This window comes from Nicotiana attenuata, unplaced genomic scaffold, assembly GCF_001879085.1.
Source record: "Nicotiana attenuata strain UT unplaced genomic scaffold, NIATTr2, whole genome shotgun sequence".
Taxonomy (NCBI): Eukaryota; Viridiplantae; Streptophyta; class Magnoliopsida; order Solanales; family Solanaceae; genus Nicotiana; species Nicotiana attenuata.
Window position 1 is genome coordinate 1,096,148 of NW_017670270.1, and position 14,965 is coordinate 1,111,112.

The following is a 14,965-nucleotide window of genomic DNA, read 5'->3' on the forward strand; positions in this document are numbered from 1 at the left end:
ATTTATTTTGAAAAATATGATTTGGGTGAAGTTTGGTTTGAAGATGAAAATGTGTTTGGACATACGTTTTCAAAACATATTTTCTAATTTTATTTTGAAAATTCATGAATATAATTTCCAAATTTTGAAATTTTGGTCCATAACTGATTTTGGAATTTGAAATTTAGGATTTGGGATTTGGAATTTGGCCAAAATATAAGCAAAATTTATGATCAAATATGAATTTTGAAAATAAATTTCAAATTTATCCCAGCAAAACTCATAACAAACGGGTCCATAATAGCGGCGCAGGGTGAATATTCAACGTTTACAATGACACGTGGATGTGGATTCATGCTAGCTGAAATGAATAAAACGTGTGATCCAAATTTATGTTTATTTCTATCTACCAATAAGTAGCGATTCACGTGTTGGGGTTTGTACATGGACATGGCTAATTTTATCCTTGTGATTTGTTGGCTGCTGCTTACATGTCAAGATTACTGCTGGAGTTTTGTTCCTAAAGATAAGATTATGTGCTCTATTCTGATTTTAGTTGACATGTAAAGCAATCTTTAATGTTTGACTTTAGTATTTTATTTTTGAGAATAATTTATTAGTTATATCGTTGGTCTACAATGGTCTTAAAACACTACTATTCGGTTCACAATAAGTTATCAATTTGCTTTTAGCACGTCCATTAAGAAAATACTAAATTCTATATAAAAATACCTACTATGACTAAACTACCCCTAATTAAACATTTAATGTGAGGAGTAAGAAAACTTTTTAGGAATATGTACATAGGGGTTATTTTATAAAAACAAATTGAATTCTTTCTTGATTACATAACTGAACACTTATTTTGAACTAAAATGAAAAAGCAAATTAATCACTTATTGTGAACCAGAGTGAGTAAAAATGAAGGATTGAGGAAGACTACTCACCTATCGAGCTTTTTTTTCTTTCGCGAAACTTGTTGCTTGCGTTTGGTAGGGTTATTTACTAATCTTCTTGTCATTCGATTTAGCTGTAGAAATATTAACTGGCATATATAATTAGCTTATAATGATAATGTGTTGGTAACATCCTCGCGAGCAGTGATAAAAAGTACTCCCTTCGGTCTAAAATAAGTAATTTTTTAGTTGTTTTCATACAGATTAAGAAATCCACCTTTTAACATTAATTAGCAATGAAATTGACCATATTAACCTTTACTATCTCTTCACATAAATACTCCCAACACATACTCCAACACTATTTACTCCAAGGGCAATGTAGGAAAAAAATAATTAATTCATTTTTGAAATCCGGAAAAATCACTTATTTTGCACAAAAAAATGCCAAAAATCACTTATTTTGGATCGGAGGGAGTACTTGAAGTCTCGAATCTCTGAACAAGTTATACCAAAGTTTGAGCTTAAGTTGGTGTTACATATTCCCTCCGGTCCACAATAATTGATAAATTTGCTTTGGGCACGCCCATTAAGGATATACTAAATTCTAGTCAAAAATAGTTAGTGTGACTAAACTATCCTTAATTAAATATTGCACCATAATTTAATATGAGAAGTAAAAGACTTTTTAGGGGTACGTACATAAGGATAATTTTGGAAAAATAAATTGAATATTTTTTTGATTATATAAATAGATATTTATTTTAGACCAAAATAAAAAAGAAATTGATCACTTATTGTAGACCGGAAGAAGTAATAAATAAAGACTAAGATAAATCTAATTCCAAAATTAAGGGATCATACTCGATCTATATCCTTACTAGCATGTAATGAAGCTTGGTAGGTAGGGTTTTTTACTTTTTCCTCCCAATGGTAGGTACGTGAGATATTTTAGGACGTTATCCTTCCCCTTCACATGGGTCATTAACACGCATGTGTACCATATGCATTTCTTTATTCAAATCAACTCAATCAATGTCTATCCTTTTTCTTCTCTCTCGGTCTTTTTTCTGTTTTTTTTTCTATTTTTCATTTTATTTACTTTAAATGGCAGCCAAATTGGGTTGTTGGACTGGGTCATTTCCAACATCCAGTATATTATTTTATTTTAGTGAAATTGCGAAGGGTTAATGTTGAATTATAATTCTCTCCTTTTCTGAACCCCTAAAAACTAGTCCTACAACTATTAGTAAAACAAGTTACCTGCATTTCTAACATTATGATTAGTTCAGCAACGGGGCCCCCGCGAAGGAAAGATGAACTCAATGTTCTACATTTTTCAGCTAATTGACAATAACCTTGTTATTTTTTGTCTTTCACTTCTTCTTATTTTAGTCAAATCACACTTTTCGCCGTCTCTTGTTCTTAACATTAAATACATATTTTCATTTACCTCTAATTTTGGAGAATGTCCAGTGGTTCCACCAGCATCTCAAAGAACAAAATTTAGACTTGTATTAATTCTTGTTCGACCTTGAGACAAATTTAGATGCTTTAGGGTTTAGAAAGCAAAAACAGCTCAAGGCATGAGGTGACCCAAGGCGAAAATTCCACTTGCTGCAGTGTAAATTCTATGATTTTCTTTTGGGGAAACGCTCTTCTTAGAAGTAGAAGCAGAAGTAGAAAATTAATTTATTCAAGATAAAGATAATCTTACAATATATTTATATTTTTCAAATTCTCCTCGTTAATTTATTATTTTATTTTCCTTTTCCTTTTCATTTCTATTATACCCTTCTTCTCTTGTTTATTTTAATGATATTTTATTCTATTTCTTTTTTTTTTTTTTGGTGCAATATTTTATTCTATTTCTCCTATTCCTAAGAGTGGATTTTAGATTTATATTGGACGTTGTATTTGGATATATTTAATTATCATATACACAATAAGTAATATCAAATATTCAATGTTTTTATTTTGGAGTAACTATATTTTATATTAATTAAAATTTATAATTTATATTTATTGAATTTTTTTACAATAAACATTTAATTTTTTTTAAATAATACTAATTGTAAATTGATTCTTTACTGTCTTTTTTGGTAATTCGATACTTAAAAGTACTTTTTGAAAAGATTGGCCAAACATAATGAGCTTGCAAAAAGCACTGCTCAAATGAATTGGCCAAACACAAATTGTTATTTTGCAAAAGTAATTTTTCAAAAAACACTTTTTAAAATAAGCAGTTTTTGACAGCTTGGCCAAACGAGGGCTATTAGTGGCTTAATCTGTTATTATGTACTCGGTAAACATATTAACATGCTCAGGTAATTAGAATAGTCGTTGTGTATCTTTTCTTTTGTATGCCTATATGGTTTTTATGTATGTTTTATATGATTCGGCTTAAATTAATCCAACCAACATCAGGTAAAAATCCTCCAACGCGACGCAGGGTCCTACTCCATTTTCCCTTTTCACTTACTTGCAAAAAAGGTTACCTAGAATCCTCATTTTTTTCTTCCTCTCCTCCCATCTTTTATCTCTTCACCCAAACAAACATAGGATAACAATACCGTTGCTCATATATTTGATTAGGGATGGCAATGGGGCGGGGCGGGTTTACTCTTATGCGGGTGCGGGGTGGGGCGGGTTAAAATAATTTTTAAAATTTTTAAAGTGGGACAGGGTGGGTTGCGGATTCAATGCGGAGCGACTTTGAATTTTATCTTTTTTGAAATAAAACAATCATTTCAACTATAATTTCACATTCTTCTTCACTAGCACGAATACTATTATTTTAATTTATAATTAACCAATTTGCATAAGTAAAATCACGCCCAACTATGCCTTATAAAAAGGACTCTGCGGACGTTGCAAATATAACCCGAGTATTACGCCCAGGGTCGAATCCACAGAGAGTTAACCTATCAACCATTATCTTCAGACCCACTAATTCTTCAGAACCAGCTTCCCAAATATTTAAATCTCAGTTGAGTGTTCTTTAACGACTAGCTTGCAGGTAACTAAATAGCTGTAAACTAAACTAGTAATGTTGTAAACAATTATGAGGAAAAGCTAAGGCAATGATTTCCCCTATTGATGGAATCCCTTCTGTTTATGCTCATACAAATTGACCAACACATCTCTATCAATCATGAACGCTAATCTTACCGCAAATCTCTCCCGAGTAATCACAGTAATTTACTAATGCACTATCCCGAGATACACTAGCTTACTTTATTTAGCACGTTTCACTTTAGATTACACCCAAGGCCTCGTTATCCCTAATCCCGCCTTTAAACCCGCAATTATAGATTCCTCTAATAATCTAGGAGTGTTGTTGTTCAACAATACCCTAAATATGCACTCTTTTCCAAGTTATGCACACTAAATAGGCACAACTAATTGAGGATCCTGTCAATTAACTACAACAAACACGAAGTTGAACAAATAGAGATTAAACTAGCAATTTGTATTCACATAAAAAGAAGTTCATCACCCAATAGGTTCCATCAAAACCTTAGACAAGGAATTTAGCTACTCATGGCTATGGAAAAATAAACTAAGATTGAATTCATCATAAAAATCAAAAGAAAAGAAGAAAGATGGTTGGAGTATTCTCTCACAATGATTTTTCTTGCTAAGAAACCTTAAAAATCAATACATGCCTCTCTTGGGCGAAGTCTAATGTTTTAAATAGGGTTTAGGTCTAAAAATCTCGTATTTGACACTTTGACCCCTGAAGTTTTCTGCGCCTGCCGCGGTTCTGCCGCGGTCATGGTAGAACCGCGGCCAATCACCCTCTCGGAATCACTGAAGTTCTGCAGCTGCTTTCCACCGCGGTTCTGCCGCGGTCGCGGTGGAACCGCGGTGGACCCAGTGCTCTGAATCTTCGGCCTGTTTTGCATGTTTCACTTGGAAAATTTCACAGTTGGCCTCTTTTTCATCAATTTTGACTCCAAAACTGCTCCTTAGCCTTCCTTATACATATATCACCTGTAAATCATGAAAATCACTAATAAGAGCATTTTGTTATCACTTTTAGCATTAAAACTACACAAGAAGGTGATTATTTAAGGTGTGATTATAGCCAAATTCACCTATTATCAACACCCCACACTTAAACCTTTGCTCGTCCTCGAGCAAACTAAACCACACTTCTAGGCCTAACTGCTCAATGCATTGCCCCAATTTATGTCACACCTGCTATTGTCAAAGATCGACCTAAGCGGTGCACAATCATATCTCAAATGCAGACTCTCATGCCAAGACACACTTGTGCTCACTCTAATTTCTCTAACAGAAGTGAAGACTCACTTTTTCTTCCTGAGTCACATGCCCTCACATAAACAAAATTTGAGAGAAGTTCCACACACATAAAATTCAACAATAAGGAACCATATATAGAAAGAATTCACTCACTCTTAGCAAAGAGCATTCACATGCCACACAGACACACCATAAGCTTGCCCCTAGTGTAATACTCCACTAATCGAGCCATTCAGTCGAAGATCACAAGGTCTTTATAGGTTGTAATGTAGGCTAAGGGACGGGTAGGATATATTTGGATATAGTGACTAACCTCCCTAAGCACTTTTAATACACACTTCCTTTTGTTTCACCTTCATGTTCAACCCGATCATTATTCCACATTTTGTTTCACTTGTGACCCCCACTTTTCTTTAGGTACAACTGGCTTCTTCTTCTTCTTTTCTTTTTTTTCCAGATTTATTGTACACTGCCAGTTCACCAACCAGAACCTTCATTCTTGATTCCCCTTTTTTCACTAACTCTCTCCCACCCCACACTTTAACTTTTGTATATTCTTTAGTGATTCAAGTGCTTTTAGGAGGTAAAGGTTCAAACAATTAGCTTATTCAAACACAGCAATTTAGATCATTACAGGGTTATCAAAGAACAGGCTTCAGGCTCAAAGGGGGTAACTATGATAATATGCACAGGTGGATTCTCAAGTATAGAGGGTTGCACAAAGAAATGCCTCAATCATCTCTAAAACCAAACGACTTCTATTTCGCTTTGCAAACACACGGGGCAAGTTCTAGGTATCATATGCAAGCATAGGATGCAAGTAACAACTACACACACTTAGCATGTAACTCATTCCGAATCGGTTCATCAACACAATTATACGAGTGTTCAAGCAAGACAAGATGTGCAAAATTAAGGCATATATTATGAGTCCACAAACAAGCTTAGACATCGCACCCTCAGTTCGTTTTTTGTCAAGTGTGCACATTTGGGGTTACATTCTGACCTTCACCCATCTAATCCTAAAACTACAAAAGAAAAATCTACCTAACCCGGTTCAAGAAAAACCCTTGGAAAAGAACCGTGGTCAAAAGAAAAACCAAGGGGGAGGTACTACACTACCTAAAAGAAGAAAATAAAAAAAATTCTACATGGACTACTTCCCTCAAGAGTACTGTCCACCTAGTCCGTCATCAGGAAGAGTCCTCTACAAGTTTTGTTTTATTTTTTTTTATATATATCTGACTTTGACCCTCAAGAGACCCGTCAACAAGTGTCCGTCGTTGGGCCAAGTCAGCTACTCCTAATATAACACGCTCACATATATACAACACATCACTCTAATGCTACAGCACAACAACATCTCTATACAGTACAATACACAGTTAGAGCAAGTCTCCCACCCCACACTTAAAATCATGGCATGTCCCCATGTCAGATCAAGAAAGTAAATAGCAGAAGGGTTAGAAGACTTCCCTGAGACTCAATCCGAGTCGGAGACGGTGCTGGGGTCTACATGGCCGGCTCTCAAATCTAGCCTGCCTCTGCGACATGGCGTCCATCCGCATGTGTAGGCCATCCACCGAGGTGCGGAGATCCGCGACCTCTTCCTCCAAGGAGCGCAGCATAGGCCGGGAGGACTGTGAGCGTGATAGGTCTGCTCCAGAATGGGGGCGCCGAGAGGGCCCGGCACTATCAACAGACCTCCTGGACGATGCAAAAGGAACCGGATCATCCTCCTCATCATCTATCTCAATTGTGGTGCGTGTACCCCTGCCCACTCTGATGCTAGAAGCTTTGAAAGCTGCTTTGGGAGGCAAATCTCCATCTGCAGGATTGGTGGGGGTGTGTCTCATCAAGCACAATGTGGTTACCAAGGAAGGAAAATAGAATCCCTTTGTCAGCAGCGGTCCCCGTAAGACCATTTCATCTCCAATTATCCGGGCCGCATCGAAATCCTTTCCTGTCACAAAGCACCAAGTCAACAGTGCCCTATTGAAGTTCACGTCCGTGGTATTGCTGGATGGCAGGAACCTGCTACAGATAACAGTCAACCAACACTTGGCCAAGTGGGTGAAAGAGTTGGAGTTGAGGGTTATTTGGTCACGTATCCAAATGGGCTGCCCCCTGTGCAAAGTACATTCGTCATGACCTCCCATGTCACCCCTGGTCTGTCATGGTAATAGTCGACGTCACTGGTGAATGGAGGCAGCCGCAACACCCGGCGAATTGTTGGAACTTGAGCACTGACCACCATACCCCGAACAATCACCTCCCTACCCAAGTGCAATGGGCAGCTGGCGTAAAGTTCACGAACCAGCATCTTGTTAACTGGTGCAGGTTCGTTAAATAGGAATTCCATTTCCCGCCTCCGTATTTCTTCAAACATCTCCACCTTTTCGGCTCGGAGGGCTACCCGATCAATCGGGATCTCATGGATAAAGGTCTTTGTAGCCTTGGCGTTGAAGTCGTCCTCCGCCAGTTCCGATTGGAATCTGGACTCATCATAAGCAGGTCGTTGGGATGTGCCTCCAGAGCGCCTTTGCCTTTTGGGAGCCATGTGACCTGCAAATAATCAAACAAACCATCAACATATGCCCTAGCTAGTGCCAATAAGATGGTTACTCAGACTTCACCACCCGATGACACCAAATATTTCCCCTTAATTCATTCATAACAACCTCCACAATAGCCTCATAAGTGTCTTACCACTTCCGGCATAATACACCCCACACTTACTCCTTTCAATGTTACACATGACATACAACACCACCATATAACAAATACCACCATACCAACAATCAACTACACATCAACAACCATCAATTACAACATCCCAAACCTAGGTTGGGCCTAAAACACCACAAAAATATACAACATAGTACCACAATTTTCGGCCAACACATGACCCAATACCATACTACACCACAAAAATCTAGTTTAGGCCTCCAAGCCACCAAAACAACTTCACAATTATTTAATAATGGAGACCCAATTAATTTGGCACCAAACAACCTCATAAACATCAACTACAACAACTACAACAATGGCAAACATAAAAGAAAGCAAAAAAAATTCAAATTACTACACTACTCCTACTAGGGTTTAAGTAAAACTAATAATTTAACAAATTACACTACTTAGAAGAGAAAGAAATAGAAAGAGAAAAGAATAACTTACTTGAGTTGAAGAGGGGAAGGAATGGAGGTGTGTTAATGGAGGTTTGGAGAAGAAGAAGAAGGAGAGTTTTAGGTGAAGAGAGAGAGAAAAAGGAGTGGGATGGGGGTTGGGCGGAAATTATTGGAGTGGAAATAGAAGGGGGGGGGGGTTTAGGTGTTAAAAAAGAGAAAAATAAAAAATAAAAAAAATCAACTTACCTGGCCGCGTCTGTGTCTGCCGCGGTTCTGCCGCGGTCGCGGTAGAACCGCGGTCNCTGAGAGTCCTTCAAGCAGTTCTCCAGTCCTTGTAGAATTTCTAGGCATGCACCTGTGCACCCAGATCAACAACCGTCAAATTTTCAATGAAAAAGTTGGTAGAGAGAAACTGAATACAACAATAATCTTTGTATTTCTGTCAACGGCAGTTGATAATTCCGTTAACTCCCCGGCAACGACGCCAAAATTTGATCACGCCCAACTATGCCTTCTAAAAAAGAACTCTGCGGACGTTGCAAATATAACCCGAGTATTACGCCCAGGGTCGAATCCACAGAGAGTTAACCTATCAACCGCTATCTTCAAACCCACCAAGTATTCAGCACCAGCTTCTCAAACATTCAAATTCTCAGTTGAGTGTTCTTTAACAACTAGCTTGCAAGTAACTAAATGGCTGTAACTAAATTAATAAGGTTGTAAACAATTATGAGGAAAAGCTAAGGCAATGATTTCCCCTATTGATGGAATCCCTCCTGTTTATGCTCATACAAATTTACCCACTCATCTCTATCAATCTTGAACGCTAATCTTACCGCAAATCTCTCCCGAGTAATCACAGTAATCTACTATTGCACTCTCCCGAGATACACTAGCTTGCTTTATTTAGCACAATTCAATCTAGATTGCACCCAAGACTTTGTTATTCCTAATCCCGCCTTTAAACCCGCAATTATAGATTCCTCTAATAATCTAGGAGTGGTGTTGTTCAACAATACCCTAAATATGCACTCTTTTCCAGGTTATGCACACTAAATAGGTACAGCTAATTGAGGATCCTGTCAATTAACTACAACGAACACGAAGTTGAACAAATAAAGATTAAACTAGCAATTTGTATTCACATAAATAAGAAGTTCATCACCCAATAGGTTCCATCAAAGCCTTAGACAAGGAATTTAGCTACTCATAGATATGGGAGAATAAACTACGCTTGAATTCATTATAAAAATCAAAAAAAAGGAAGAAAGATGTTTAGAGTACTTGCTCCCAATTGTTTTCCTTGCTAAGAAACCTAAAAAATCAATACATGCCTCTCTTGGGCGAAGTCTAGTGTTTTAAATAGGGTTTAGGTCTAAAAATCCCGTGTTTTACACTTAAGTCCCTGAAGTTTACTGTGCCCACCGCGGTTCTACCGCGGTCGCGGTAGAACCGCGGCCAAACGCCCTCGCGGAATCTTCAACTTTCAGAAACTGTCTTCCACCGAGGTTTCACCGCGGTCGCGGTAGAACCGCGGTGGAACTTGTACCCGGAAATTTTGGCCTGTTTTGAATGGGATACTTGGGAAATTCAACAATTGGCCTTTTTTTCATCAATAGTTGACTCCAAAACCGCTCCTTAGCCTTCCTTACACCTATATCACCTGCAAATCATGAAAAGCACTAATAAGAGCATTCTGTTGTCATTTTTCCACATTAAAAGTTCACAAGAAGGTGATTATTTGGTGCGTGATTATAGTCAAATTCACCTATTATCAACACCCCACACTTAAACCTTTGCTCGTCCTCGAGCAAGCTAAACCACACTTCTATATCTAACTGTGCAATGTATTGCCCCAATTTATGTCACACCTGATATTATCAAAGACCGACCTAAGCAGTGCACAATCATAACTCAAATGCAGACTCTCATGCCATGACACACTTGTGCTCACTTTAATTACTCTAACTGAAATGAAGATTCACTTTTTCTTCCTGAGTCACATGCCCTCACATAAACACGATTTGAGAGTAGTTCCACACACAATAAAATTCAACAACGAGGAACCATATATAAACAGAATTCCCTCACTCTTAGCAAAGAGCATTCACATGCCACACAGATACACCATACGCTTGCCCCTAGTGTAATACTCCACTAATCGAGCCATTCAGTCAAAGATCAAGAGGTCTTTATTCGGTTGTAATGTAGGCTAAGGGACGGGTAGGATATATTTGGATATAGTGACTAACCTCCCTAAGCACTTTTAATACATACTTCCTTTTATTTTGCTTTCATGATCAACCCACTTGTTTCTTCACATTTTATTTCACTTGCTCCACCCCACTTCTCGTTAGGTACAACTGGCTCCTTTTCTTTTTCTCTTTTCTCTTTTTTTTTTCTTTTTTTTTCCAGATTTATTGTAACTGCCAGTTCACCAATCAGACCTTCATCCTTGATTTTTTTTTCTTTCTTTCTCCCCACCCCACACTTTGACTTTTGTATATACTTTAGTGCTTCAAGTGCTTCTAGGAGGGAAAAGTTCAATTAGCGTATTTAAACACCACATTTTAGATCATTATAGGGTTATCAAAGAAAAGGCTTCAGGCTCAAAGCGGTTAACTATGGTAATATGCACAGGTGGATTTCCGAGTATAAAGGGTCACACAAAGAAATGCCTCAATCATCTCTAAAACCGAACAACTTCTATTTCACTTTGCACACACACAGGGCAAGTTCTAGGTATCATATGCAAACATAAGATGCAAGTAACAGCTCACACACACTTAGCATGTAACTCATTCCGAATCAGTTCATCAACACAATCATACGAGTGTTCAAGCAAGACAAGATGTGCAAAATTAAGGCATATATTATGAGTCCACAAACAAGCTTAGACGTCCACTCTCAAGTAATTTTCTTTGCAAGTGTGCACATTTGGGGTTACATTCTGATCTTCACCCATCTAATCCTAAAACTATAAAAGAAAAAATCTACCTAACCCGGTTCAAGAAAAACCCTTGGAAAAGAACTGTGGTCAAAAGAAAAACCAAGGGGGAGGTACTACACTACCTAAAAGAAGAAAATAAAATAAAAAATTCTACATGGACTACTTCCCTCAAGAGTATTGTCCACCTAGTCCGTCATCAGGAAGAGTCCTCTACAAGTTTTGTTTTTTTTATATCGACTTTGACCCTCAAGAGACCCGTCAACAAGTGTCCGTCGTTGGGCCAAGTTAGCTACTCCTAATATAACACACTCGCATATATACAACACATCACTCTAATGCTACAGCACAACAACATACATCTATATACAGTACAATACACAGTTAGAGCAAGTCTCCCACCCCACACTTAAAATCATGGCATGTCCCCATGTCATATCAAGAAAGTAAAGAGCAGAAGGGTTAGAAGACTTCCCTGAGACTCAATCCGAGTCGGAGACGGTGCTGGGGTCTACATGGCAGGCCCTCCCCAATGCACGTAACCAGGCCATAAACCGGCTCTCAGATCTAGCCTGCCTCTGCGACATGGCGTCCATCCGCGTGTGTAGGCCATCCACCGAGGTGCGGAGATCCGCGACCTCGAGCACTGACCACCATACCCCGAACAATCACCTCCCTACCCAAGTGCAATGGGCAGTTGGCGTAAAATTCCCGAACCAGCATCTTGTTAACTGGTGCAGGGTTATTAAATAGGAATTCCATTTCCCGCCTCCGTATTTCTTCATACATCTCCACCTTTTCGGCTCGAAGGGCTACCCGATCAATCGGGATCTCATGGATAAAGGTTTTTGTAGCCTTGGCGTTGAAGTCGTCCTCCGCCAGTTCCGATTGGAATTTGGACTCATCATAAGCAGGTCGTTGGGATGTGCCTCCAGAGCGCCTTTGCCTTTTGGGAGCCATGTGACCTGCAAATAATCAAACAAACCATCAACATATGCCCTAGCTAGTGCCAATAAGATGGTTACTCAGACTTCACCACCCGATGACACCAAATATTTCCCCTTAATTCATTCATAACAACCTCCACAATAGCCTCATAAGTGTCTTACCACTTCCGGCATAATACACCCCACACTTACTCCTTTCAATGTTACACATGAGATACAACACCACCATATAACAAATACCACCATACCAACAATCAACTACACATCAACAACCATCAATTACAACATCCCAAACCTAGGTTGGGCCCAAAACACCCCAAAAATATACAACATAGTACCACAATTTTCGGCCAACACATGACCCAATACCATACTACACCACAAAAATCTAGTTTAGGCCTCCAAACAACCAAAACAACTTCACAATTATTTAATAATGGAGACCCAATTAATTTGGCACCAAACAACCTCATAAACATCAACTACAACAACTACAACAATGGCAAACATAAAAGAAAGCAAAAAAATTCAACTTACTACACTAATCCTAACTAGGGTTTAAGTAAAACTAATAATTTAACAAATTACACTACTTAGAATAGAAAGAAATAGAGAGAGAGAGAAGAATAACTTACTTGAGTTGAAGAGGGGAGGGAATGGAGGGGTGTTAATGGAGGTGGGGGATGAAGGTAAGTGAAGGAGAAGAAGAGAAGAGGTTTTTTTTTTCTTTGGTGAAGAGAGAGAGAAAGAAAGAAGGGGATGAGGGGAAGGGGCGGAAGAATGAGAAGGGGATAGAAGGGGTGGGTTATTTTTATGTGGGATTAAAAGATTTTTTGAATTTTTTTTTTCTAACCTTACCTGGCCGCGTCTGTGTCTGCAGCGGCTCTGCCGCGGTCGCGGTAGAACCGCGAGCAGTGAGATTCCGCGAGGCCATTTGACCGCGGTTTCACCGCGGTCGAAGCCCCTCTCTGATTCTAACGCCCAGTTTTTTTTTTTGTGAATAGACTACAAAGGTTACAATTACAACAATGTCATGGGTTGCCTCCCACGTAGCGCCTGATTTAACGTCGCGACACGACTCATGTGAGCGCAATTAAGGTTCGCTCAACCTCTGAGGTTCATTCAAATGCAGCTCGGTCATCTCCTTAGACTCGTTCATACCCACATACAATTTCAACCGCTAACCATTGACTCTAAATGTACGAGAGTCATCTTCAGTAGCAACTTCCACAGCTCCGGATGGAAACACTTCAACCACGCGAAATGGTCCAGACCACCTTGACTTTAGCTTACCCGGGAACAACCGCAGTCTTGAGTTATAAAGCAATACTCTGTCCCCAGGTTTGAAATTTCGTTCAATGATGTTCTGATCGTGAAGCCTCTTCATTCTCTCTTTATATAGCCTTGTGCTCTCAAAAGCAAGATACCGGAACTCCTCTAGCTCATGTAATTCAATGACTCTCGACGTGCCCGCAGCTTCCAAGTCTAAATTCAGCTGTTTCAGTGCCCACCACGCTTTATGTTCAAGTTCTACAGGTAGGTGACAGGCCTTCCCAAACACCAACTTATATGGTGACATACCAATTGGTGTCTTGAAAGCTGTCCTGTAGGCCCATAGTGCGTCATCGAGCTTCCTTGACCAGTCAGTTCTTGTAGCATTTACAGTTTTTGTCAATACGCTCTTGATCTCTCTGTTGGACACCTCAACCTGTCCACTGGTCTGTGGGTGGTACGGAGTAGCCACCTTGTGGCACACATCATATTTAGCCAACAACTTCTCGAAGGCCCGGTTGCAGAAATGAGTGCCTCCGTCGCTGATAATTGCACGCGGTGTCCCAAAGCGGGTGAATATATTCTTCTTGAGAAACCCGACCACCACCTTAGCATCATTGGTGGGTAATGCTGCAGCTTCCACCCACTTGGACACGTAGTCTACAGCAACAAGAATGTATTTATTGCCATAGGAGCTGACGAAGGGACCTATGAAATCTATCCCCCAAACATCAAACACTTCCACCTCTTGAACCGGGTTCATGGGCATCTCGTGATGCCGGAAAATGTTCCCGGTGCGTTGACATTCATTACAGCCCTTGACCCATAAGTGATCATCCTTGAACACGTTGGCCAGAAAAATCCAGCCTCTAGCACCTTAGCTGCCGTCCTGATTCCTCCAAAGTGACCGCCATACGCCGAAGCGTGACAAGCCTGCAAGACAGAAGATTGTTCGATCTCGGGGACGCATCTCCGGATCATGTTATCAAGGCATATTCTAAACAAGTAGGGCTCATCCCAGTAATACCATTGGAGTTCACGAAAGAATCTCTTCCTCTGGACCGATGACAGGTCGTGAGGAACAATACCACTGGCCAGGTAATTAGCATAGTCTGCATACCAAGGCGCTTCCTGATGAGTGGTAACGAGCAGCTGCTCATCTGGAAAAGTTTCCAGAATTTCCTCCATTTCTACTACATTTTCAGCTCCTTCAAGTCGTGATAGGTGATCAGCGACTTGATTTTCAGTGCCCTTGCGGTCACGAATTTCAAGATCGAACTCTTGCAGTAGCAACACCCAACGAATCAGGCGTGGCTTAGAGTCCTTCTTTTCTATTAAGTATCTGAGAGCTGCATGGTCAGTGTATACGATTCCCTTGATCCTATCAGATAGGACCGGAACTTGTCAAAAGCAAATACCACAGCTAGCATCTCCTTTTCTGTCACTGTGTAGTTCAACTGGGCTCCACTCAGCGTCCTACTAGCATAGTAGATTGGGTGCATCAATTTGTCCTCGCTGGCCCAG